Source organism: Caretta caretta, chromosome 13 (genome assembly GCF_965140235.1).
Source record: "Caretta caretta isolate rCarCar2 chromosome 13, rCarCar1.hap1, whole genome shotgun sequence".
Classification (NCBI taxonomy): Eukaryota; Metazoa; Chordata; order Testudines; family Cheloniidae; genus Caretta; species Caretta caretta.
In genome coordinates this window covers 27,871,629-27,894,601 of record NC_134218.1, presented here as the reverse complement: position 1 = coordinate 27,894,601, position 22,973 = coordinate 27,871,629, and positions in this window count along the sequence as shown.

Genomic DNA, 22,973 nt, shown 5'->3' with positions numbered 1-22,973 from the left:
ACCCCCAGTTTTACTTTGTGTAATGACCCATCCACTCCCAGTCTCTATTCAAGCCTAAGTTAATTGTATCCAGTTTGCAAATTAATTCCAATTCAGCAGTCTCTCGTTAGAGTCTGTTTTTGAAGTTTTTTTGTTGAAGAATTGCAACTTTTAGGTCTGTAATCGAGTGACCAAAGAGATTGAAGTGTTCTCCAACTGGTTTTTGGATGTTGTAATTCTTGACATTTGATTTGTATCCATTTATTCTTTTATGTAGAGACTGTCCAGTTTGACCAATGTACACGGCAGAGGGGCATTGCTGGCACATGATGGTATATATCATATTGGTAGATGTGCAGGTGAACAAGCCTCTGATAGTGTGGCTGATGTGATTAGGCCCTATGATGGTGTCCCCTGAATAGATATGTGGACACAGTTGGCAACGGGCTTTGTTGCAAGGATAGGTTCTTGGGTTAGTGGTTCTGTTGTGTGATTGCTGGTGAGGGTGTCACTCTCACGTCCGATCCCCAAACCCACCTGGTTCTATTAGAGGAGCAAACGTGGCCTCCCACTACTTGGAAAGAGGATCTGAGCCAGGCCAGGATCCTCTCAGCCCCACTACCCTCCCACACAGCCCTATTCTCTCTGAAAGGTCACAGCTTCCCAGGGACCACTGGCTACTCAGTGGATTTTATTCTCTCCCTCTTTTGGATGAGGAACATTTGGATGAGGGTTGTTTAGCTACCTTCCCCATCCTGAATGCATCCCCTGGTTGGACTCCATCCCCCATCATATTGCAGTACATGCTGAGGGTGAATTTCTGTACATCACCGCTGATTGGAGTCTGACTGGACCCCACAACATCTTAGCTATTCCAGCCTTGGGCACCTACACAGCTCTGCCTCCAGTATCAAGCTCCCTCCTGCCCTGCAGCACCCCTGGCTGCTCCAAACCTGACACCCCCCGGCTTATCTGGTGCTTCCCAGTGTTAACCTCCACCACACCCTAGTGTTCAGGCTTCGGCCACTTCTGGATACAAATGGCCATGGGTGCCAAATTGTGTGACGCTTTTGTGAACAAATGCCGAGCAGGGACCATGCAAAGAGCACTTTATTTCACATGTAGCCTTGCAGAAAGCAGTGGCCCTGTTAGGCATGACTCCGCACGAGCAAGCATGGCAGAATCTGGCCCACAGTTATCAGTGCTTGAGATCAGTGGTGTGCCCAAAGGCTGGGAAGCAGGGGTACAGCCCCCCACCCCCCGGTAATCATTGGGAGCACAGAACTTCTCTGGTCCCAAGGCCAGAGTGGTGGGGGGGTAGGAGGAAGAGCGAGCTCTTGCTGGGCCATGGCAGGAGGGAAGGAAGAGTGAGCTCCTGCTGGGGGGAGCGAGGGGGACGGAAGAGTCCTCCTGGGGCTGGGCCGGGGATGGGGGAGCAGATTGTACCCCTCCGAAGGGAGTCAAAGTTACATGTCTGCACACGCCTCTGCTTGAGGACGAAGCCCAGAAATTCAACCCAGCAAGGAGTGGAAGCAGGACATGGCTGTTGGGTATAGGGCTCAGGAACCGCAGCTTGAGTCAGCAGGCAGCTTCTCGAGGGCTGAACTGTTAGTGACGTTTGTCTCTGCTGCAACCTGCTCTTCGAGTGTTTTATGTTCCGGAGACTCTCCCTTGACCTCTCACTGCTCCCCATCTTTGTCAGCTCTCTGAGTCAGCTTTCCTACCGTGTACGTTTACGTCTTGCCTGGATTTTAACTCCCAGCTCCCCGTAACTAGGAGCTCCTTAGAGAAAATGTCAGCGTTCCAAGCAGTTTCAGCTCAGTCTATTCTTCCCCCTTCACCCGCCCTCCTCTTCAGAACATGATACCATTATTTAGCTGGGCCGCACAGTCACTTGAGCTTGTTTAAAGGGCAAGTAACACAACTGCTTCTGTTCCTCTGGATCCTTTGCCAATTTCACATATCAAGGGTATGCTTCTGCTCCCTGTCGATCCAGCTGGAATCTTATTAGCTCCAATGTTTTTACAATTCATAAGCCACATCAGGGGTTTGTTTAACACTCACTTGCTAGTCTTTCTGGCTTACTAGCACTGTGTCCAAATAGTCTAAACAATGCTTAGCTTTCAGAGCTTTGATTGTCTCGCATTGTATAGCGATGGATTTCCCAAGAGGATTTTAAATTATTTTTACTATGCTGTTGATACTCATTTCCTCTTCCCCTTTTTGAAGCCTGCCATCACCTATTGTACCTGTTTTCTTCAGCTCCGATCTGCTGAAGCATTGCTGCCTCTGGGTCACAACCCGTTCCATGTAGTCACTCATCAACAGTTAACTAGCAATTCTCACGGCCAGTCTGGGGGGCTTTTAAAATTGTTTTCCCCATTGGGACAAATGTTCTCATATTTGTCTTAGTCAAAGAACCACTTCCAGAGTCCAGCAAATTAAAAAGAGTCAAACTTTCCAACTTCCAAAGCTGTGGGCACAATCATTTCCCCAAGCGGGCATGCAAAATCAAAGGCTGGTTGAAATTTGGCCCACAATGTTTTACGAAAAGCCTGGGACAAGATGGCTGAATGGCCTTGTGGCAAATTATTCAGCCTTTGTCTATTGGTCTGTGGTGAAAATCAAAACCCAAGGATCAGTAATCATTTGTTTAGAATCTATCCACTCGGCAATGGTTGACCAATAATTTGGGTGAAATGTGCTGCTGGTTTTGACTCTGAAAGCTGAATTTGTAATTTAGTTCAGCTCTAGTGGTCAGCTAGGATTTAATGGACTGCATGGCACACCTGTGGCTAATCATAACTTCAGCATACTGGCAGAGAGAGAACTTGGAACCTCCAGCTTCAAAAGCACATGACATCTCAGTGGAATAAAAATCTCTGTGTTTTAGTAAGATAGGGTCTATGACACACCTATGAACCATTTGGACTCCACCCAGTGTGTATACACACTAGCCAGGTCACTACAATACAAGAGGAGGTTGTCTATTTTGATGATGTAAGTTATACAAATACATGAAAGAAATGGCCCTGACACGTTTTTTTTTTTTGGGGGGGGGGAAGGGGTAATTTGATGAAGTATTACTGGGGACAGTTTTTTTTGTTTTTTAAGTGCAAACTGTCACATGTGGTTCATTTTCACTCTCATCCTTACCCTGGGGGCAGGGGAAGTTGTGTGTGCAGTGCAGAGTTTTATTTTGGGAGATATTTTTTTTAATGTCCATGCTGCTCTTTGTTTGTTAGAGAAGGTAACTTGGAGGAGTGGGCGTTGCACGCAGAGTGGAAGGTGGGGAGGTTTGTGATGGTTCTTGATCCCTATGAGAGACCAGATGGGGGAGGTAATATCTTTTATTGGACCAACTTCTGCTGGCAAAAGAGACAAGCTCTCGAGCTACACAGAGCTCTACTTCAGGTCAGTTCTGTGTGAAATGGAAAGCTTATTTCTTTCACCAACAGAAGTTGGTTCAATTAAAGCTATTACCTCACCCACCTCATTTGTCTAATATCCTGGGACCAACATGACTACACCAAAACTGCAAACAACTTTATTCCTGTGGGCATTCATTCCACAGTCTCGGACCAAACCTGGAGAAAGCTCTGTCTCCTGCTCAGATAAGGTTTTCCCTTATGGTAGATAACTTCATTGTGCCTGAAGAACAGAGTTTTCCACAGCAGTTCTTCATCCCAGAATTTTTGGCTCCTTTAGATGTGTTGGGTGCAAGCCATTGAAGATAGGGACAGAGACCTTGACTAAGTTGGCTTAATATTCTATAGGCAGCCAGGGTCAGGGGTGGAAGGCAGGTGTGAGGTGCTCATGGTAGCTTGTGTTGCTGAGGAGATGTGCTGTCCCATTCTATACTAGTTGGAGTTTCCTAAGGGCTGGTGGCTTCATACCCAGGATCTCACAGTGGCTCTTCAGACAAAGGACTGGCAAATCATTATGGACCAAAATCAAAACACCTGTAAGCAACCACAGCTGCCTGCAGCAGGGCCGTCATTTGCTATGGGGTGGGGGGGAGGGTGGGGCGGAGTCGTTTCCCCTATCAGATCTTGCTTTGCCCCTCCCCCATTTTTTATAGCTCTTTACCAGCTGTGATCTCTTGTGAGGGTCACTGTGTGGCTGGACCAGGACTCCTAATTGATGTGTTGTCAGAGCTTCTATACTTCTGCACCAGATACAGACTGGCTACAGAGCTTGCTTACACACACCAGCTGTGTTCATCATAAGATCCTTTAATGCTCTGCCAGGTATGGCTGAGGTTAGCTCAAATAAGGTATTTTACACACAGTGCTGCCTAGTGGCTGAGCAGTTTAACATTCCATTCCGTTTTCCCCTTAAGTTCTACATTCCTACCATTCACAGTATTCACATTTGAAGTTCAGTATGTATCAGTCTTTTAAAAGTCTCTGAATTGTACTGTTTTTCTAATTACATGACCTGAATGCGGAACGACTTGGTCATCTGGCCGTCCATTAGTTGCATTGACTGTCTCTGATCAGTTTGGAATCTCTGAGTCTTCTTCATGTTCTGCATCTGCCATCTGCAGGGTTTGCTCTATTGATTGTTCTTTCTGAGGAACAAAGTGTATATGTTGACGGTTTCTGTTGAACTCCCCACTGTCAGTTTCGATCACATATGATCTGGGCATTGAATTCTTTTTCTTCATGACATCCTTCTTCTCCATCCAATTTGACAGAAACACAGTCACCAGGTTCTAGGTGCGGCAGTTCTCTAACTCGTTGTCTGTTTTAAAAGTGCTCATGAGCCGGTTTAGCATTTTTATCCGATTTGTGTACTGTCCTCATGTCTGGCCACTTTGGAAATAGATTTTTCCCCCAAGTTACAGTTTTGAATTGTCTTTCTATCAGGAGTTGTGCTGTACTATATCAAGTAACTGCTACTGGAGTTGATCTGTAACTCAGAAGAGCAATGAACAGATCTTCCTTTTGTAGGATTTTCTTGGCTGTTTGTACAGCTCTTTGTCTCTCCTTTCACTTGTGGGTAATGTGGGCTGCTAGCAATGTGATCAAAATTTTGTTCAGAAGGACTTAAATTCTGTTTCAATGAATTGTGGTCCATTGTCCTTCAATAGTTATTCTGGAATATTGAAGTTAGCAAAAGTGATCATCAGTTTCTTGATAACATTGTGACATGTTATGTCTTTCAAGTATATTCTTTCTATATACCTGGAACAATAGTCAGCACTGACCAGGAATTGATGTCATCTAAATTTGCATAAATCTGCAACTAGTTTCTTCCAAGATCTCTATGGTAGAGGAGTTGTTATTAAAGATTTTTTGTGTTGTGTTAATCTGTTAATTTTGCAATGTTCACGTGAAGATATTTTATTCTTTATGCCCTTGCTAATGCCTGGCCACCACCCTGACCGGTTGGCCTGCTCATGGCATTTAGTTAATCCTTGATGTCCTTCCTGGATGAAGTTTAGGATTCCTCCTCTCATTTTGTTTGGTATTACAATGGAATTACCTTTAATCATGAGCCCATTTGACTTGCTTTACTTTGTGGTGCATGGGCAATTATCTGTAGCTACTTACTTACCGTCCTTTAGATGCCTGGGCCAGCCATACTTAATGTAACTTAGAACTTCCTGAAGTTGAGTCTGTCGAGGTTGCTTTTTGTAGCTGGAGTAGTCTCTTTGCTGACACTGGTCTGTATGTGTCTATAGCATCCATGTACACCTTTATGTCATCTTCAAGTTCATGGGTAGTTGAGTGCGATGCTGGGCTCTGTGACAGAGTGTCTGCTACTACAGATTTTTCCCAGGAACATAATTAGCAATTGGGTTAAATCGCATTCACCATAGCAACAGATGTTGGCCTCTCAGTGGTGCTTTATCCAGGTCTTTTACCTTGATGAGGGTTACAAACAGTTTATGGTCTGTTACAACATAAACAAATCCAGTCCACACAGATATCTGTAAAAGTTCTCACATGCCCATATCCTTGCTTGGCACTCCTTTTGATTCTGTACATATCATTCTTCTGCTTCTGTGAGTGTGCAGGAGCAAAATGCAACTGGCTTCCACTCAGATCCATGTTGTTGCAACAATACCCAACCTAGACCATAGCTGCTTGCATCTGCGCTAACCAGTGTGGGTTTGTTCGCTTCATAGTGCTTGAGCACTGGAGCTGTTGAGATCATTTATTTTACCTTTTGGAAAGCAATTTCTTGATTTGGCCCCCATAGCCAAGATGTCTTGACTTTCACAGCTCATTCAGTGAGTTTGGTACTGTAGAAAGGTATTGACTTAGGTAATTTACCATCCCAAGTCTACGTCTCAGTTCTGGTACATTAGTTGGTGCATTTAATTCTTGAATTGCTTTTTACTTTCTCAGGGCTAGGACTGATTCCATCTTTGTTTATTGTCTATCCCAAGAACTCGATTTAGGATAGGCGGAAAACACAGTTTCCCTTGTTTTAGCTTCAGTCCAGACTGGCTGATTAGGCTTAGGACTTGGTTGAGGGTTTTGGTGGGTTCTTCCATCAAAGATCCATACATCAGGATATCGTCCATGAAAACTACAACTACATTTGTGTTTGTTAACAATTCTGCCATCTGTCTTTTTGGAAAATTTCAGGTGCACTGGTAATCTCAGAAGGTAATATTTGAAAGCAAAATCTCCAAAAGGGTGTGATGAGCATAGTCAGTTTAGCACTTTCTTTGGCTAAGGGAATTTGCCAGAACCCTCTCAAGGCATCCAGCTTGGAGAACACTGTAGCTCCTTTCGCTTTGGGGAGGAAGTCATCCAGTGCTGGGAGGATATGTTTTTCTCTCAAAACTGCTTTAAGACTTTTAAGAGCCACACAGATTTGTGTTTTTCTTTATAACTGGTACCACTGGGGCACACTATGCTGTTGGCTCAGAGATTTTCTTGATTTTGCCAATCCACTCCATTCTCTTAACTCAGTTTCTACTTCCTGAAGTAATGGGACAAGAATCCTGTGAGATGTATGTAAATGCTATGGTTCAGCATTGTCTCTTAAGGGTATTTGTACTGAATCTCCTTTGAAAAACCCAATATCACCAAATATTCCATTGAGTTATTCCACCATACTCACTAGACCTATCTTGGCTGCCACGCTGTGGCTGAGAAAGCTGTGGGTCTGTGGTCCTTTGATCACATTCATTCTGAATGCAAAGATTTTGTCTTGTAAGTTGTTTCTGTGTTGAACAGGCCCAGGCAGGTCAGAATTCCTCCAGGACTTGTCAGAGCTGTGTCAGGTGACTTCAGCTCTGGGAGGGGTTGAAGGTGATTGCAAGCCCCTTCTGAGATGACTGTGACATCAGCTCCTGAGTAAATTTTAAAGTCAATAGTCTTGTGATGAATATTCAATTTCAGTCTCCAGACAGGCTCTATGTTATCACAAATGTTAGATCAATGTCCAGAAACAATGTTTGTTCATTGTCTGTAATACAAGTCCCAACTCCCTGATTGCTTTGGTGCAGAAAACATCTGCAAAATGTCCATATGTTATGCAATTATTACACTGTGCATTTCTTGCTGGACATGCACCATCTCTTGGGTTATGACTTTTTCCCACACTTTCTGTGCATGTAGTGTGGAATTTGTCACTCTTCGCATAGGACTTCTCTCTCCTTGCATCAGGGGTTTTATGGTCATGACTTTTAACACTCAAGTATATGTTTACAGTCTTTATATTTAGTTTCAGGTATTTCCAAGTTTGTCACGTTTTTCTAGGTTTTGCTGTCTCACCATTTCAGACTGTTTTGATATTTGAGTAGCTGTGGCTGGGGTTAAATCTCTCTTCAATTTTAGCTGCTGTGAAAGGTTTTTTATTTGTTAACCCGATAACCAGCCTGTTTTCAATATTTTCATGTTTTGTATTCCCCAAATCAAAGTTTTCAGCCGATGTATGCAGAGCTCTTATAAAACATTCAACATTTCCCCTGGTTTTTGAATTCTCTGGTGAAAACATGCTGTTTCATAAACCACATATCTCGGGGGTATAAAGTATGCATCAAACATAGTCAAAACCCTTTTATAGTCATCTTTGAGACTGTCTTCAGTGAAGTCAACAGATTTAAAGATACCTGTATATTTCCAGTTTCTTTGTGGAGTTGGTTTGCAATTTGAAACTTGCAAAATATTGTTTCCAGTCTGTTCATTTTGAACGTTTGTCAAAGCTTAAGTTCTCTGGGGCATTGAAGAGTGGCTTGTGGATGAGATCCTGCAACCTTTGTTTCTTATTTTCCTTCTATTTCTGTTCTTAGTTCACTCCTGACACCATGTCATGTTCCTGTACCGGATATGGACTGGCTAGAGAGCTTGCTTATACACACCAAGTATATTTGTCATTAGATCCTTTAATGCTCTGCCAGGTATGGCTGTAGTTAACTCAAATATGGCATTTTACACATGGCACCACTTAGTGGCTGAACAGTGTAATACAGTTTAGCATCCCATTACAAGAACCGTTCCCTATCCTCGCTGACCAGACAGGAAGCAGCAGCAATGGCCTGGTCTGGAGCTGAATGTGGGGTGAGCCGGGGGCCAATCCCTGTTACGGGCTGAACATTGGTAAGCCACTGGCCCCTACATGGCCTGCCACACCCTCTTACTGCCCAGGACAGGATTGGCCTGTCCCCTGCAGCTCCCTTTTGGGATGGGACTAGCCACCTCCTTTGCAGCTGCAGGATGGGATCTGCTCACTAACCGACCATGAGCAGCTGTGATGAGGGGGAAGCGGGGATGCAGAATTTTTTCTGCAATGATGCCCCTGGCATTGATATTATTCCATCTCCACCTTCTTTTCTTAACATGCTCTAGACAAAACAGGGGATCTTTTTAGCCTGTAATGATGCCCCTCATCAGATTGCCTGCGGGGAGCGAACCTAGGACTTCTGGCTCTAAAAGTAGGAGTCTCCACTGCTTGAGCAAAAGGACCAGCTTTTGTTAGCAACAGAGACAATAGTAGACTCATACACCTCTGAACATGCTCCATCCACTCAATGGGGACAAAGACACACACCGAGTTAATAAGTTGTAACAAGCCTCTTGCTCTCTTTAATACCTAAATGCCTGTTGAACTCTGGCTCCAGCTTAAATATTCATCTGTATCTTCACAGCCTTTTTCATACAAACTGAATTCCAAACCAGTGCATAGAGTTAAATACTACACTGACAGAATGAAAGAGTAACAAACCATTTCATTGATGAGATGGGGAGTTGATAATTGTTGAGGGAGGTAATAGACCTGTTCCCGATGAAAGGAACTACAGAGGAGAAAGCCCTTGCACTAGCTGTGCTGACATTGTGGGAGAGGAGAGGAGAGGCTAGCGCCGCATAAGCAGAAGTGTGGCGGGGCGTAACCGGAGAAATACGTGTTTTGAAATTGACTTTTTCAAGTTTTTTGACAAATTTTGCCCCGAATTTGCATACACTCATGCACATGAGTCGAACCTGTTGAGTTCCATGGAAATAACTTGAATGTGTAAAGTTACTCGTGTGTAAATGTTTAAAGACTCAAGGCCCTAACCTTTTTTTAGAGTCCAGCAATATTCCTAAAATCTCCTAAGTATTCCCTCCGCTCTCTGACTTTCATTTCTCCTCCGACATATTGTAATAAACAATAGAGCTTTCTCTGCTTTTGTGCCATGCCACAGTAAAATATATTTGCTTTATTTTCTGATTTGGACCTCTTTGTCTTCTTTTTTATTTCTTTTTCTTCTCTCTTTTTTTTTCTTTTTCTTTTGAGTGCTTTGGTTTTATCTTAGACTTTTAAAAATGGAACCTGGCTGTAAAATTCACTATATAGATTATCCATTTTTCAAAAGAGCACTCTTGACTTTATGTGGGGAGAGAATTCGGGAGGAATATATATAACTTTAATCGAGCAAGCAGCAAAAATGCTTCCTCCAGAGTTCCTTGCAGTTCACCAAGAAAAAAACAATGCCAAATCATTGAATCATAAACCTCCAGCTTAATTATAGACTCACGGCAGCATGATATCCTGGAGATGATGCTACCATTGCATAGACTCCATGTTGCGTGTGTCTGCTCAGACAATAGGGTATGAGCTGATAGAGAGCTGGTCTAAATAATTCTTCAAAAATAATCCATTTTTACAAAAGAAGCAGCAGAAACTAATCACAATTTTGATGTGGCAAGTAACCAACCTTTTCATTCTGGGAAGGGAAGGTCACGGGCAGGGAGGGGGGAGTATTTTCATCAGTAAGAAAAAACAATGGCACTAAGAAAAGAAAAATAGTAGGTCGCTGTAGGAAAATGACAGCAAGGAGAAAAGTATCAAACTGAGATCTCCTTTCTAGTGAGCTGGGGCAGATGATGGATGGCAGCAATTTGGTGGAAATTGTATGATCTGACTCATTTTTAAGTGCGGTTTTAGAATAATCAAGTGAATTTCATAATCAGTGGAATAATTGAAAAGAAGGAAATGCTTCGAGCAGCCTTGACAAGTGATCATTTATCATTTGTGAAAATCCCAGTGTGCCTGTCTCCTTTCTTCCCCTACTGCCACTCATGCTCTCCACCCTTGGAGTTTATAAAGTACCCTATTACCATGGTTCCTAAGCACGGAGATGCTTCGGGGACCCTAAGATCCTACCTCAGCAGATTATATACCACATGCCCAGACAAAGAAGCAAATATATGTCATCAATTCTTAGAGCCTTCCCAGGCCAGGGAAGTTAATTTCCATCGTTTGCCTTTTTTGGTTCAGAACTGAGTGAAAATACAGTGCTTTTCAAAGCACCTCTCCAGCATTAGGTAATGGATCCCCATTATGCCCCTGAGGGGTATTATCATTATGATGTATTTTTTCATTTAATATTTGCATTGTCATATAGCCTATGATCCCTGATCAAGGATCAGGGCCTTACGCTGCTAGGTGTTCTACAGAGGAGTAACAAAGAAGTCCTGGACCTAAAGAAATTACAGCTACATGTCAGACATTATGTGACAGGTAGACAAAACAAGCAAAGAGGGACAGGGGGAGGTTGGGAAGATGAAGATGCAGTTTAGCGGACAAGTAGAAGTCTTAGCTAGTTGCTTGCCTACACAGTGCAGAGCTGTGGGATTTAAAGGATCACAGCTTTATTATTTCCATTTTACATATAGGGAAACTGAGCCATATAAAAGTTAAGGCTAAACTTTTCAAAAATCTCCACTGATTTGGTGGGTGACTTCAAGTGGAGCTGGGAGTCCTCAGCACCACTGAAAATCAGGCTGCCTCTGTCTGATGTTGGGCACCCAGAAATGGAGGCACTCAAAATTAGCGGCCAGTTTTGAAAATCCCGGCCAGCACCATCAGTGCTCGAGCTAGGATTTGGATGCCTGGAGTCTAGCACCTCCTCTTGTTCTCAAACCTCTACTTAGACCTTTTTTAGACCCTGAAAGGAGCAGATTGTCTTGGAGAGCAACGGAATAGAAAGGGAGCTGGGGAAGGCATGAAGAAGAAAAGGGAATGAAAGGAAATTTCATGAAATTCATATAGGAGGGACAAAAATAAAATTTTTGGATCCTGTTTATCCAAGTAGAAGCTTTGAACCTCCCGCTGCTAACTTGTTTGTTGGACTAAATCTCTTATAATTTATTCACATGCCAGCAGTTGCTTTTTGGTGCATCAGGATTGCTTTCATTCCACATACCTGCTCTTTCTCTTGGTCTTTCTTTCTCTTGGTCTTTTCTTTCTTGATACAAATAGCAGTTTGCTTTAAATCCTAAACCTGTGATCTACCTCTCTCATTATCCCTTGGATCAGTCTTGCCCCCTGTTTCCTTTCCTGATAGAAAAGCAAATTCCACTGGGGGCAAGAAGAGCTAATGGGAGGGTTTCTTTAGTCATCCTCTGAGCCATTAATCTTCACATCTGCTCCCTCCATACGGTACATTCATACATTTAATTTAAGAAGGTTATCTGTCAGAAATGATATCTCGAGGTAGTGGTAAGCTGGATAAATATGTCAGAAACAATAGCTCCTGCTGTGAGGAACAAATGTTCAGAAAATACATATTTTTGGTGGAATCTGGAGACTGCAAATCAGGCCAGACTGACATCTCTGTTTCATAGCATTTAGCCAGGCTCTCTTAGCCACTCTTGACGGTTGCGGAATCCCATTGCCGAAGCTGAGCAGACATCCTGTTTGGGGGTTAATGGAGCAAAACCTGCAAGACGTCTCCAGATAAATCACTCAGTGTTTCCAGTGGTGCGCTAGAGACTAACTGGTCTGCTGCTAAGTAATGAAGAGGACTGATTATGGACACGGAGCCCCCTGATTCAGTAAGCGGTAAAGTAGCAGCAGCAGTGCAAGTGAGTCATGCTTGTGTGCCGATAATGAAGCTGCTGAGAGGAAGAGTGTCACACTGGCATAGCAGGACTAGTTGGCCTGTATAATTTCAGTCACATAATTATCACAGCTTTTACATTTTGGATTGCATCTCATGGGTCTTCTGGATTCTCCCTGTTCCATTCATCCAGATGTGTCGCTAAAGATATGCCTACACTGAAGTTGGGGTATGTATGGCAGCTCGTGAAAATTTTTAGCTAGCTAGAGTACAGTTAGCATGGTTACCTTTATGTGAGCTACCATTCACACCCCCAGCGGCAATGCAGATGTAGTCCAAGGGCATGTCTACATTGCCCCGAAGTGTGGACTAATGGAGGTGCAAAGAGCAGTGTGCACCAAAGCACTGCACTCTAACTCCCCCGGGTCAACCTGTATTTCCCCTGAGTGGTCCAGCAAAGGCACCCATTCTTGGCTTCCACCTCCCCAGCTGTTACCTTTCTGGGTGGAGACCCATCTCACCGGGGTATTTCCAGGCTGCACGGTTCCCTGCCTTCACTGCGTTGTTCTCAGCAGAGACGGGCAGCGCAAGCTCACCTGATTGCTTTCTGTTTCAGAGACTGATAACAGAGTGATTGTCAACAGTTATAAGTACCACACAGCCCTTTCTGTGCAAGCCTATTTTATTCTTCCAGTAAAAGTACTACAGAGAAATCTCACCAGAAAAAGTAAAAGAACCTACCTGCATGCTAATAAGTTTACCAGAGATCACTCCAGCCCCACCCTGGGCTCTGGCAGGAGCTGTCCTTCAAATTCCCACCCAAGAGGTTTCCTTGTGGTTACAAGTCCATCACAGCTTCAGCTCAGAACTAGCACACGGTCTTATGGGGCCTCAGTAGGCCCAGTCCTTCCAACCTTTCCCTAAGGATGGGGGCTCTCCATGGCCAGCGGTCCTGTCTCTTTCCTGGATCAGGAAGAAGGCCTTGAGCCTGTTTAAAACCAGGCTATTTATCCAAAAATCCTTTCTTTGTCCGTTGGTCCCTGGAGAATCCAGTTTGAACTAGGATATGCGACTGTCTCCAGGAGGTTGCTTCAAAAGGTTGATAATGGAGGAAGTACATTAGCATCCCCCCCCTCGAGTAGTTAACTACAATAACACACATCCAATTGCATTTGTAACACAATGGACCCCAAAGGTGTTAGCCCTAATTCAATAAGGTTTAACTTAATTCAATAACATTTATTTTAATTCCATATAATTTGTTCAGGATGTTACAGGACATTGTAAGTCTGTCGCAATGATCAATATCAATCTGCTTACAGAGAAGAAATGGCCTAACTGCTCCTTCATCTCAAGCTTGGAACATTGACTTAGGCCATATGGAGACTGAGGCCTACCAGTGATCCTACTCTGAATGTTAACAAAGCACGAGGCCTGAATGGGAAATGATAAAATAACAAATTAGTCTTAAATTCAGAGCATAGTCAATGGTGGCACCACAGCCCAGGTCTCAAAGTCTTTGCACCTGACTAGTATGTATTCCATCAAAGGGGCTCAGGGGCCCTTTAACACAGTCACATATAACTTACTGTACCTCTTAAGGTTTTCAAAGGCTGAGAAGCTCCAGATTCATCCCTTTTAGTGACTCTCCTTTATTCGACATGCTCACTTTTGAAGCAGACTAGGTTCAATAAATTGAACTATACTCTCTATCAGTCATTCATGCGCCAAAAAATCTAAGAAGTGAAGCCTTGTGCAAACTTCCCTCTCTTGCTGCTTGTAAATGAATGCCATTGTGGTTGCTCACCATTAGGCACCTGCTTCTTGTTCCCAAGTCTGATCCTTCTCTGTCTTGGTTTCTCTAAGTTCCTGAAGAAGAATGAGATTTGCTAGACATCTTCAAGGATGGTACTGTCCAGGCCAGTAAAGCTCTGGGCAGGTTGTGAATGAAGGGATGCGAGGCAACGGGCAGAGAAATCTATGTCTGCTTAGTGGTGTACTTATCTGCAAATAGATACTGGGCAGCTTCCTTTGCTCTCTTATTTGTTTGACTGATGCTGTGTGCTCTACACTTCCAATGGATGCTAAGAACATGAATAAAAATTGTTTCCCACAACACACATTTCAGATAAGTTAGGTATTGTCCCTCCTGTTATGTTCACAGCATACGAGCAAAGAAGTTGGATAAAAACATAATACTGTTTCTGGCAGGTTGCCACGTAATGCTACTTTATTTCTCAGAACTCAGGACCCTATCACAAAAGAATGAAAAAACAGAGGGAGACAAAGCAGATTGCTCCATAAGGAAGAGTGTGACGGAGCGCACTTGCTCCGCACTAGTACTGCGGGGGTTAACTCTGCTTTCTGGGCTGGAGACTAGATATAAAAGGGAGCAGCTTGGCTCATTCAGGGCTGATCGCCAAGGAGGGAGGATGCATACTGCAAGCTTCAGCTCAGGAACCACAGAAGCCCAGACGGCAGAAGCCAGGGACACTGAGACTTTGGAGGATGCCCAAGGAGTGTCGGAGCTGCTGGGAGCTGCACTGAACGAGGAGTCCAGCGACCCTGGAGATGCCAGGGCCACTCCATCAGGAACAGGGTAGGAAGTAGCTCAGGGGGACTAGGTATTGTGCCAGATGGGGTCAGCGTATTTCAGGCGGATTCCCCGCTGACCCAGTGGTGGGCACACTTGCCACTGACGGGGCCCTGGGCTGGAACCTGGTGGAGCAGAGAGGACCCAGGTCCCCCTACCTGGCCACCGCCACCCCCAGGCGACCCACTCATCCGAGCGGCCACCAGGCCAAACAACCCTACTGAAGGGGGCCATTACACTGACTGGCCATTGTGCCACGCAGCCCTTCTGAACAGGGCAGCTTTACTGACTCTGGCCACTAGGCCGCACAGCCCTGCTGAACAGGGCAGCCCTATTGGCTCTGACCTCTAGGCCACACATCCCTGAGAGAGGGCAACTATATTGACTTTTACCCCTAGTCCAAGCTATCCCAAGATAAGGGATGGTTGTATAGACTCAGCCGTGGGGCCGTCATTACTCCCACCCCATCCCAAGAAAGGACAGGACATACTTGCTTTGTGACAAAGAGTGACACAGCTCAACCCACCTTGCTCTAGGCTGGCTCTTTGCAGACTAACTGCTGAAGCCCCAGATTGCACACTTCCTTACAGAGCCCCCAGATCTGCAAGCAGGACCAGGAAAACCCTTATGAGTTAAAACGATAGCCTGTAATGATCACCTCTTAAAAATAGAAGGACTGTGCCAGTTTCACTAGATGCTATTGGTTTTGATTCCAAGTTTTTTTCTCCTCCTGAACTCAATGAGTATCGAAGGAGATACTGGACAGCTTTGGGTTTATCCCATTCTATATATCCAAATGACTCAGACAAGAATTGAGAGGGACAGCAAGTGACAGTGTGGTGCAAACTTTGAACAGATAGGTAGCCAGAGTATCCATTTCTAGGACAAACAGAGAGACTGAAAATGGCACACACTCCTGATACAGCTGCCCAGAAATAGGTTGCGAATGATATGATCATATTTAACTGGAATAAAGTTGTCAGAAAACAAGAAAAGAAGATACAAGTGTGCAATTCGTTCATAAACTGCCATTCTTCCAGAACACATACAGATGCTGGGAAGTGGAACTTGTTTTGGACTTGTACAGACTAACGTCAAGCCACATAAGATCCTCCCCCACCTCCTGACTAAGGGCTTTAATTAAAGGTGCAACTTCAGAACAATTGATAGCTTTGCAATAATGAATTTCAAGATGCCCAACCATGTCTCTCCCTTGATACAAAAATACAGCTTGGGCTAGATCTTTCACTGGTACAAATTGTGGTGAGAATCACGCACTGCTGGTTTGGCTCTGTAATTCCAATGAAATTGTATGAGTTCCTTAGACCCTGATACACTTCCAGTAACATGAAACTGAAATGAGTAGGCTATCTGCCTGATAGTAGCTGGTGGTCTGTAACCAGTGCTTCTGTTTCAAGTAGTGTAGGGACACACATCTTGAAGAACACAAGTTACTACACAAGGTGAGTAACCTCTACCTTACTATGCTGACTAGTTACATTGCTTTCTCCTTGTTACTTTGTGTATCCAGCTTTTCGCATTTGTCTTAGATTGTAATGTCTTTGGGGCAAAGGATTATCTATGTTCTCTACAGTGCCTAGCACAATGGAATATAAATAAATACAAATATGTAAACAATACAAATAAATAATAATAATTGTCTTATATACAGTAAAATCTCAGTGCCAGGTCAGGTTCCTCTGAAAAACAAGATAACACAGAAAGTTGAATGCAAAATATGCATTAAATCATATTGAGGATCTGTCTTTAACACCCAGGGGCTGATTCTTCTCTTGCTGACATCTTGGTAAATTGGGAGTAAAGCAATAAAATCAATGGAGTTAAAATGGTCTGGAAGTGATCAAAGTGACTCAGACTCACTGACCCTTTCTTGGTGAGCTTGAATCTCCAGGCTCTTTCAGCCCTACTGAGAGAGGTAGTAGCATGACCCCTATTGACTAGTACCGAGAAATGAATGAAAAGTTATGAGTGGCAGACATAGAATCTCATGATTACAATAGGAGTGTAAACACTAGACTAGTCTGGCATTTAAAGATTAATACCACAGTTCTTTAGGTCAGCGGGCTATTGACAAGAAATATCAAAGTAAAAGGAGGCAATCACTTCAATCATGCAAATGATTAGCATCAGTCTTCAAAGCCCTGCCAGGTCCCTGCTTCTGCTGTCACAAATGCAGAGCACAAAGCAAGGGGTTTATGAAGCACAGCTCCTCTTCAAAGCATTTCCAGCTGCTTAAGAACTGGGTGCCTCCACCCCACAGCCGAGTGCAATGCTAGGGACACTGATTCATCACCATGCTGCAAATGACTGTCCTAGACTAGGCATTGCCATAACTCTGCAACTGCAACAGTACGTTGCTTGTCTAAGGGATATTCTGTGATGGGGAGGGTTTGTGGGGACAAAGGCTGTATGTTTTCCCCAGTGTTAGGGGATGGTGGTTCAACATTCAGTTATCACAAGATGGTTTGTAACATGGTTTGTGTTACATTTGCCTTACACAAAGAGCGGAGCATGCTCCTTGTCTGGTTGCCTTCATTTAAGAAGGAAAGAATACAGGGACTGATTCTCCCCTGCCTGGCACCAATACAAAGTGGGTAGAAAGCCCTTGCCACTCAGAATGGTGGCACTACCCACTCCCTTTGCACAGGGGTCCATGATGACACTAGGTGCATGGCAATGGAGAAGCAGATCCCAAATCTCCCCAAAAGAGAGAGAGGCCTGGTTTACACACAAACTAGCAATGGTTTATCTAAAGTTGTGCTTTTAATCCAGTTCAGTAAAACTGGTGCAAACCCTGTGTGAACACCTAATTCAGTAAGTCTGGTTTATATTGATTTAATTTAGTTTGGTAGGGTATGTCTACACTACCCGCTGGATCATGGGCAGCGATCGATCTAGCAGGGGTCGATTTATCGCGTCTAGTCTAGACACGATAAATCGACCCCCGAGCGCTCTCCCGTCAACTCCTATACTCCACCACCGAGAGAGGCACAGGCAGAGTCTATGGGGAAGCAGCAGCAGTTGACTCACCACACCACGGTGAGTCGATCTAAGTACTTCAGCTGCGTTATTCACGTAGCTGAAGTTGCGTAACTTAGATCGATTTCCCCCCACCCCCCACCCCCAGTGTAGACCAGGGCTTAAACTAAATAGACATAACCCAGGTCACAGATCAGTTTTTTACTGTCTACACAGTAACAGTTTAATGAAATTGGTTTATGATCCAATTTAAAGTTCAACCAGTGCAACTCTGAAGGTAGACCAGGCCAGAGCAAGAGAGCACAGTGCGTTTTCACTGTGTGACAGCCATCCTGAATGGGGAAGTTCTATGGTCAATGTTATACAGGAGGTCAGGCTAGATAATCACAACAGTCTCGTCTGGCCTTGGCATCTATGAATCAATGACTTTGCAGATCTCCAGTGTTGTTAGCTGTTTTATGCAACTGCTGTCTACCCAGTCATGCGCGTTAGAATGGCAGCTATAAGTCCACATGGAGACAGACCCTCTCATGAAGCTGATCATGCTGGCAGCTTAATTGCCCTACAAATTGTATAGAAAGCAAAGTAGTACTGATTTTACAGAAGTGTTCTGGAAACAACACCTGGATGAACAAATTTTGTGTCTTTATTTTTAAAAAGATGAAATAATGCCATATGCTGAAGTGGAAACACTTTGCTAGTCAATCCTGCCACACCCTTATTCTCTGAGCAGCCATTGCTCACACTTAGTTGGGGCTTGATGCTGACATGTTTTGCTGGTGCCAGTGCGAGGCGTTTGTGAAAAGGGTAGTTCATTGGCTGCTGCTGCTGGCAAAACTATAGATGCCTGACACCAAACAGAAAATTTACACAATTATACTTTTGGAACTGTTCCTTGTAAATGTCTGTGCTTTGTTATAAAATCCCATCTCCTCAGAATACCCTTCAGATCAACCCAGTGACAATGTGCAAACAGAATTAAAGTTATAGAATAATCAGGATCTCGAACAAATTGTCTGAGAAACACAGAAGGAGGTGAGGAGGGACTGGTGTCCACCAATGCCTGCTCTTTGCGTCAGAGGCAACTGATCATATTCAGTGCCTAGTACAATGGAGCTGAGCCACCTAGGCATTAGTGCAATACCTATAGTGACAATCAGTGGGATATGACAAAGGTCTGTCCCCATTTAGTGCTTCAAAAGATAGCAAACAAACCCTCCTTCGAAGCCTCAGCATCAATTCTTTGCCGGCACGCCCTGAAGGCAAATTCCTTCCCAAGCCCAAACTTGGTGATCAGCGGAACCCTGTGCATAGGAGCAAGAATCACTGTCTTTGTGCTTCTGAGGCATGCTAAACCTAGAGGCGCCAAGTAGCTGAAGCTCCTGCTGAAGTCAACTGGCCCAGTCCCATACACTCCAATACTGCTGCTGCCTGAATGACACATCTTCAAACTGCTGGTACTGTCACCTTAAATGTCCTGCCTGCCCTGGAAATGCATGTGTACGCGTGCTAGTTATGTATGCAGGAAGAGTTCGGTGTGTGCATGTATCTAGAGGAGGTCTGGGTGGACGTGGCTAGTTATGTATGCAGGAAGAGTTCGGTGTGTGCATGTATCTAGAGGAGGTCTGGGTGGAGGTGGCTAGTTATGTATGCAGGTGGGGCTTTGTGTGTACATGCATATGTGGGTGTACCCATATTGTTCTAACTTAAACTTGTGTTCCCTGTGTGGAATGGAAGCAAGGCCCAACTCTGTTAGGCATTGGCTGGATTGTACACGGTCTCTCATCTGAATCGGTTATCTCCGTTTTCTGTGATCTCAATTAGAAGTAAAGGTATGGGCCCTGCAGCGCCTCCCGTAGGACACAGCAAGGAGTACAAGGTTGTGGCACTCTAGGGCAAGGGTGAGCAGGAGTGCCATATGGGTGCTAGTGAAGCTAATTGCTAGGCATAGCTCTCTGCAGGGAGTGGAAGTGCTCTCACTCAGGGTGTGCTGGCTTAGTCTCGAGAATGCAGCATCAAAGGAGGTGGGCTGTGGGTAGAGAATGGAGAGGGGAAAAATAGGCTTAAGTGTGGCCCAGAGAATGCCAAGGTCTCACACAGTTGTTTTGTCTCACCTTTGGGGATATCTTGGCAGCACCAGCACCAGCATATGAGGGCCCATTACACTCCCAGACCTGCTCATCACTTTTACCATAGTAGCAATGTTTATACTGTCTTCTTAGCATATGCGCAACATGCCTCAGCCAGCACGTGACCAGGATTCCTCATCATTGGTCCGCTGGTTGGATCATTAGCTTCCCCAGCTTGGGCCGGGCACTGACGGGGAGGGCGATGTAAACGCTGATCCATACTCCCCATTTATACTGTGGAAATACACAGAGGTCCCAGTCAGGATCAGGGACGCATTGTGCAGGGTGCTGTACAAACACAGGAGAGAGCCAATCCCTGTCCTGAAGGACTTATAATTGAAAGACACAGACAAAGGGTAGGGGAAGGAGGGTACAAGATACAGGCAAATGAATTTGGTGAAGAATTGGCCCAGCTCTGGGAATCACAAGGGTTGTAGGGTGGTTGTGTTTTTTCGGTGGGCGGTGTGGGTAGAGGAAGGGAAGAAAGCGGGGACTAGGAAAAGGAAAGAAGGGAAAGAGGAACTCCCTTGCTTTTATACTGTACATGTAAAACTCTGTACATGGATCACACCTAGAAAGCAAAGTTTCTCAGGCTCCTTTCAGGGCTGGTTCCATTCTCCTTCTCCTGGCCATCAGTCTTGACTGTGATCTTTGGTGAGGAACAAATGAGGAGCCCAGAGATATCATCTCTTTGCAGTGTCCGATTTAGTTAGAAATTAATCAAAACAAGTAAGAACTTCTTCCCAGGCTCCTTCACCAAGTGCTGCTGTTCTATACCTACCCTGGGGTCCCTGGCTCTGGTAGCAGCCAGTAACACCCTAGGGATCCTGATACTCTCTGATATTTATCTCTGATATTTAACTCAACCTCTTGGCAAGGTTCAATACTGTGCAGTCAATATCAAAGCGTGGCAAAGGTTTATGGTGCAGGTAATGAGCGTATCATTTCTGTTTGAACCCACCCAGTCCAAATGTAATGCCTTACACCTTGTATAAACGATAAAGGAGCAAGAAGGAAAAGGGTCATTTATTTAAAATGTGTTTTAATAAAACTCTGTAAATTACACAAAGTGATATTGTAACAAGATCCCATTGGAGGAGCTGAGCTGCAGCAACGTTTCCATCATTGCTCTATTTCATTTATTTATTTATTTATTTTTATTTTAACAGCCGAAATACAGAACTCAATTTACAAGGTTTTAGCCACGGTAGATGAATTTTTGTGGGATAAATCCACACGCTGCTTTTGATATCAGGATGCGCTACTGAGGCACTCAGCCTTTTTACTGTTATGAGCCCTGGCTGTCAAAGCCAGTTATATTGCTCTCCTAAAAACTAGATGCAAGATCACTTGACTCTCTGAGGCATCAATAAAAATGATTTGTTTATTTCAAATTTTTATTATTATTCACATGGAGACAGCGGGATCATATTCAGCAGGCCCTGTTCTCTCCCAAAAGCTGAGCCATGTCAGCAGATACCACTCCAGCCAATCATGGCTACTGCGAAATACGTATGTGTATACGTCGGTCACAAATCCCTGAATGAAAGGCACATCAGGGAAAAAAAAAAGAACATCTAATGATCCCCCTTTGATGTCCATTAAAATGATCTCTCTTTTTCTAGATACTAACTTGCAACTAGATTTTTTTCTATGACATGTTTTTTTGGGGGGTCAGAAAATGCTGATTTGTTGAAGCCAAAACTTTTCTCAGATCCAGGATGGAATTTCTGGTCAAAGCCAGAGAGCATGTGGACCTCCTCAGAACAGCCAATAGCCCCTTGGCTTGGGCACGTGCCTGGGATGTGAGATCCAGGTTTCAGAGCTGTTTCCAATCAGCCAGAGCAGGAACTTGGACCTGAGTCTTGCACTTTACAGGCAACTGCCCTAACCAACAGGCTATTCGCTAGTCTGGGGTCTCGAGTTCTCTTTCTTGTGTTTTGTGAACATTTTTGAAAGGTCTCGATGTGGAATGGGAAATATCACCAGAGATGGGAAAAACATTTCCTGCAAGCTCTGTTTGCAACTAACATGAACTGACCTGGCCTGTCTCTGGCTCCTTTGCCCCATTCCAGTGGCACAGAGTGGCTGTAACACATGCCAAAGCAGCCGACCGAGGATTCCCTTGGTGTAGGGGAAATCTTTAGCTGGAATAGAGCTGGTGTAGTCAGCTGTTCACAGCTTCTCCTTGTTCCTGGCTTGGGGATCATGTCAGAGCTCTGGCTGGGGAACAAAGCATGTCCCAAGAGCTATTGCTCTCCGTCAATGCAGTGGGAGCTGCTGCAGCCTGAGGGTGTACTAATTTGCACAGGGGTTGAACTGGAAGCCAGACATCTCCTAGATTGTGAGGGCATACAGACTATTTTGCTACAGCTTGGCTCTGTATAAGGACTACTGGCACTGTTTTCGTTGTGGTGGTTTTATTTTTTTCAAACTGTTCCTCTAAATGCAGCCCCCACTTGCAGTTTGCCAGCTCTGGCCTATGGGTTTGTCTACACTGCAGCTGGGAACAAATCTTCCAGTCTGGGTAGATAGTCACACTAGCAGGGCTCGAGTGAGCACACTAGCAGTGTGGAACATTGTGGCTAGGGCTGGAGCTTGGGCTACATGCAAATAGGGCTCACTTGGGAGGGGCTACATGCAAATAGGCTCAGGTGAAGCCCTGCAGAACGGTCAGGTTTTAGCTTGGGACTTTGTGTAAGAATTCTTGCTCAGAGTGGGGTGGACACCTCCTGTAAACAATCTCTAAAGAGAGGCTGGGCTTGCCCTTTTTGAGTCCCCCTGTCAAGCTGTTAGTGAAAGAGGTCGGTCCCCACCAAATAATAGCTCTTTTTACTTCTGGTTTATATAGCCGGTTCTCATCAGATACAGCATATCATAAGATGTCTGGAAGAAGAACAGAAAGGGCGATGTTCAGATTCAGATGGATTTTGGACATCACCTTGAGCAAGAACATGGGGTGAGGGAATAAAACCACCTTCTC